The sequence below is a fragment of the Lycium barbarum genome, chromosome 11 (genome assembly GCF_019175385.1).
Source record: "Lycium barbarum isolate Lr01 chromosome 11, ASM1917538v2, whole genome shotgun sequence".
Lineage (NCBI taxonomy): Eukaryota > Viridiplantae > Streptophyta > Magnoliopsida > Solanales > Solanaceae > Lycium > Lycium barbarum.
In genome coordinates, this window is record NC_083347.1 from 78,423,764 (window position 1) to 78,429,535 (window position 5,772).

Sequence of the window (5,772 nt, forward strand, 5' to 3'; positions counted from 1 at the left end):
AATTGGACTTAATGAAAACTTTCCGTCTTTCTATTATATATTTATATTATAAAAATAGGAGATATACTTCATACTCTCTTATATATGCATTATTAAAACCTATAAGAACTAAACTCATACAATTAGGACCAAAATAGTAGTGACTCTACTTGGGAAAAATCCCAAGTGTGTCTTGGTTTAGAAATGAAGTGAGTTGAACACTTATACGGATTTTGAAACCAAAACCACCTTATTCTAAGGGGGATATTTTGCCAAAATTTTGAGTTTTATGATAAATGAATGACAATTTTTTGCGGAAAATTACATATTTTAGCAAATAAATACGTTAATCACACATTGAAGCTCGTAGGTCAATCGTATTCTACGGATCCTTAATACTAGGGTGCTTAAAACCTTCCCTAGGGGATCACCAGAACCCTTACCTCGAACTCTGGTCCAAAAAGAATTTTTCTCTTGCTTGATAAACACTTTTAAACCTGATTTTCCTAGTTTTCCATAAAAAAATTAGGTGACGACTCTAAAATTACTAAAATTCAATTAGAGCACCAACAACCTCTTAGTAGCGTTTATGCACCCGCGTGAAAGTGAACCGTAACACTGACGGTGTATCCAATACTTACAACTTGCTCGAAGAACAGATGAAGAACTAGGTTCCTCCAGACAAGGTCCTGGTCACAGAAGCTGAAAGTCCAAATCCACAGTTGTAAAGCGTGCTGCTGAAAAGTACAATGGAGCTATATAGCCATACCTCAGCAAGGTCAATTGAATAACGGTCTGGATTTCATGAGTGGTCATCTCTACACCCTCTCTTTCCATGCATATAAAGACATCATCTTCCAAGAGAAGACTCGTTCTTGTACAATTGGAAAATTGATCCATACAAAGTGCAAGTCTCCACCTTTCAATGTGTTCCTCAAGAACAGAGCCTCAGTAACACGAAGGACTAGGTCCAGAACTGAAGATGTTTTAGTTCCTTAGGTTGTTTAGTCTTTATTCTTTTGTGCTTAAACTGTAAACCTACTCTTCAATAAAAATAAGTTGATTGCAGGTGTTTTGAAGTCTCAAAGGTTGCTTGTTGGAAGTGTGTTTCCTCAAGCCTTTGAGTGATACACTAGGCTAGAGGTAGCTTAGTTGTATTAGTTTATGGATGGCTAGTGTTAGTCACTGTGGTGAATTCTCAAAGGGTGTACTTGAGTGGTACGCTAGGCTAGAGTTAGTCTAAGTGTAGTAGTTGAATTCCCAAAGGTTGCTTGTTGGAAGGGCGTCTTCATAAGAACTTTGAGTGGTATACTAGGCTAGAGTTAGTCTAGGTGTATTAGTGTGCTTGGCCAGAGGGTAGTCAAGTGTGAGGGTTGCATAAGCGTTATTGTGAGGGTGAGGGGTTATGGGAGTTAACTTCTAGCTTGCAATAGAGTTGTAACCCGAGTTTGCTCGGTTAGTGGAGTTGAAATTCTACTGGGGTAGGTCGTGATTTTTAATCCCCTGAGCAAGGAGTTTTCCATGTAAAAATCTTATGTTGATTCTCGCAGTGTACTGCATAAGCGAACTGGTACTTAACCAGGTCTCTCCATACACTGTTTGGTGGACATATAGCTTCTAACAGGTGTCTTCTAAGATGGCACGATGGTATGCAGATATCTCTAACTTTTTGGTGACGGGTGTTATTCCAGAATAAATCAAAGCATATCAGAAGAACAAACTCTTAAAGGACTCTCGTTAGTATTATTGGGATAAGCCATGTTTATTCCGGACATGCGCTGACAATATCATTAGGCAGTGTGTCCTAGAATCTGAAGTGATGGACATTGTGAAGGCGTGCCATGACTCCCCAATTGAGGGTCACCATAGTGGAAATCGTACTGTAGCGAAAGTGCTTGAATGTGGGTACTACTGGGCCACTTTGTAACATGATACAAACTTGATGGTGAAGTCCTGTGATGAGTTCCAACGCCAAGGGGCTATTTCTAAGAGGCATGAGATGCCTACGAACTATGTGATGGAAGTTGAACTCTTTGACGTGTGGGGAATTGACTTCATGGGGCCCTTTGTGAGTTCTGGTGGCATAAATTACATTCTAGTGCCTGTGGATTATGTCTCGAGGTGGGTAGAAGCAGTGGCTTTACCCAATAATGAAGGGAAAAGCGTCGTTAACTTTCTCAAGAAGAACATATTCACTCGATTTGGCACCCCACGAGCGATTATTAGTGATGGTGGTTCGCCCTTCTGCAACAAGGCATTTGCAACACTTCTTGAGAAATATAGTGTTCATCATTAGGTGGCCACTCCTTATCATCCATAAAAGAGTGGTCACGTGGAAGTCTCCAATCGGGAGATAAAGAGTATGTTGGCCAAAACGGTCAATGTCAATAGAACTGACTGGGCTAGAAAGCTTTATGATGCTCTTTGGGCATATAGAACTGCATTTAAAATGCATATTGGGACGTCTCCTGATAAGCTGGTTTTTGGCAAGGCGTGCCATCTGCCAGTTGAACTCGAACATAAAGCCTTGTGGCCTCTGAAGAAGTTGAACATGGACTGGGAAGAAGCAACCAAGCTGAGGTTGTTCAGATGAATTAAATGGATGAATTTTGGTTTCATGCCTATGAAAGTACCTATTTATACAAGGAGAAGATGAAGTACTATCATGATGTTAAGATTCTCAAGCGGGACTTTTAGAAGGGTGATTATGTTCTATTGTATAATACCGACTGAACTTGTTTCCGGGAAAATTGAAATCCAGGTGGTCCGAACCTTTCGAATTGGTGAATGTTTCACCCAATGGCTCGGTGGAATTGAAAACCATGGATGGAACTCGGACATTTCGAGTAAATGGCCAGAAGGTGAAGCACTACCATTGGTGCATTGATGGATATAGGATCGTAGACAGGCACAGGCTAAAGTATGGATACACTCAACAGTACCACCGCTGTGCCGCGACATTAAATCAAGCACTTCTTGGGAGGCAACCCAAGTTTATATTCATGTATTTTTTTCTTTTAGAGTAGTTTGACGTTAGCTTTGGTGTAGGATGAGAATGCAGGAAAATTTCAGGCTGAGAAGTAGAATACGGACCGTACTTTTTTATCGTAAAAGTGTGGCACAAAAGTACTTTTTTATCGTAAAAGTGTGGCACAAAAGTAATCACTCATTGTTGGTGATATGCTTAAATATGATCAGGAAGCACAGGCCGTATTTCAAAATACGGACCATATCTCTAGGCATGAAAAGTAAGTAAAATTTAAATTGAACACTGTTTTGTTACATGCTTAAATACGGACCACTTTCACGGACCGTATAATTATACGGGCCGTGTAGTGGATCGTATTTCAGCATGTAACCAAAACATTGCATCACCTAAAAAAGTGATAAAATACGAACCGTACCATGTTATACGGCCCGTATCATATTTAAAAAAAAAAAAAACGAGCAGAGGGTTTTAAACAAAACCCCCATACACACCTTTTCTTCTTCCATTTCACACCCCAACTACTCCACTACTCACCCACGATTCCCACCATCAATCCACCTTAAATCCATTATTATTCCACCTTCAACCTCCATAAAAACTCACAATTCTTGTTCTAATTCCCCACAAATTCCCTTTCCCTCAATCGACTGCCCTCTGCTCAAATTTTTAAAATATTTGCTTGCTTATTTTCTTTATCTCATCAAGTGTAGTCACGAATTCTTCATCACAACAGGTATGTTGATGCTCTACTTTCTTTAATTCATACATATGGGTGTAACTTTATTAAAAGGATGATGGGTGTTGATTAAACTAGGGTTTTATGTGTGAATTTCATGGTTAATGATTTTTCTAATTCGGGGATGCGTAAATGGAGTTGTTACAGACTCTTGGCAGTTGAGAAATCAAAACCCCAATGGGTTGGAGGGCATTTCGATTGATGAATTCAAATTTGGATCCCAATATTGTTATGCCCGCCAAATTGTTCAATTGAATACCAGTAAGCTTGAAATTGTAAAACTTAGGTGAAGCCTGAGTAACCTAACTCCCGTAGGAATTGAAACCATGAAATATGTAGGTGTGTAGTGTTTGAATGGAAATCGTAGAAAAAAACTTGCAGAAAAAGCTAACTGTGGTCGATAACAAAAAACAACCTAAGATACGGACCGTATTATCTTATACGGACCGTATCCTGGGTCGTAAGTTGGTGGATTAGAATAATGGAGTCACTGCCTTGGAAATATATGCTTAAATACGGACCGTATAAAATTATATGGCCTGTATCTCTGAACGTATTTCCAAGGTAGAAACTTGAAATGTTTCTACCTCAGACATATATGCTTAAATACGTCCATATTTATTTATACGGACTGTATCTCTAATCGTATGTCTGAGATGAAACATTACGACCAGCTTATACGAACCGTATAATTTTATACGGCCCGTATTTTCTTTTACGACATCAAACAAAAAAAAATCCAAAAAGATTTTGTCTTTCTTTTGTGATTGATTCTTCATGGCCCCGTACCTAATGATACTTCTCTTACAGGTATGACTGCAAAACATTCAGTAAGGAGACATATCCAGCCAAGAGACTGAGGTCGAGGTTGTGACTGAGTGGATGTCACACATGCCCTACATGACTCCCCCTCCCAGTCTGAAGAGGAGGTGAATGTCATGCCTCAAAAGAAGATCTGATGGGGAGGAGGGGGGGGAGGGGGCCTAACATCCCAACCCCAGACCATGACATCATCAACTTCTAACTCCTCCCAGTCTGAAGAGGAGGAGGAAAGATCCTCAGTATATGCCTCAGGAGAGATGAAAACCAAGAGTAATGCCCAAGCAAGGCCATTAACAAGGTCTATTTTGGTAATGACTTCGTGGAGCTGACCAATGAGACAGAATTTATGGAAAAATGTGATAGGAAGGGTAAGAGGTCGGTGCTACAGTGGGCGGTTGCTGTAATAGCTCGTGGTACTCCACCTTAAGCAACATAGTCGGATAAGAAAATCTTTAAAATTCTCTCACATTGCAAGACAAGTTTTGGTGGAGTTTGATCAGATACAGGGTGTGCCCAACACAAAATGCCAACACCCTCACAAGCTCCCAGGTTGTGACAGTTGCTGCGATGATGTCTCGGTACACGATGAATGTGGGGCATCTGATTATGGAGGATATTATAATGAGAGTACTGCAGCCACAGACCTCCCTCATTTTTCCATGTTTCATTATAGAGTCGTGTCGGAGAGCCCGTGTGACGGGTATTCCTGACAGGGATCATTGTGTTAAGGCCACCCAATTTGGTGATTGGCGAAAGAGTAAGAATAATGCGGGTGAAGATTTAAAGCCGCCTGCTGATCAAGATGAGACTCAGCCTGAGTCGGGTCTTGAGGCCACGGTAGATGCCACTAAGGGGCTTGCCATTTCTATGCCGGTAGGTGCTGACACTGCTTAGGTACCCGCTTCTGCTGATGCTACTGCTCCCGCCTCTGTATCTATCTCTGCCCCTGTTGCTACTATTGCTACCACTACTACCACTGCTACTACTGCTGCTGCTAGCACACCACTGACCACATCTACACCTGTTTCTTCAGCGAGTGTCACTATTGCAGCTAGACCTCCACCGGCAGCACAGCGAGGGACTGATCCCTGGGCATTGACCAGAGAAAACTTCAAGGAAGTCGCCATCCAAGCTAAAAAGGCTGGCAAGCCGGTTAGTATTATTATGGCACAGTTCAGACCCTACGTGGAAAAGCAGATCAAGCTTGCCACTGAGTCGATCCTGGCTAAGATTGAGGAGTCTCATA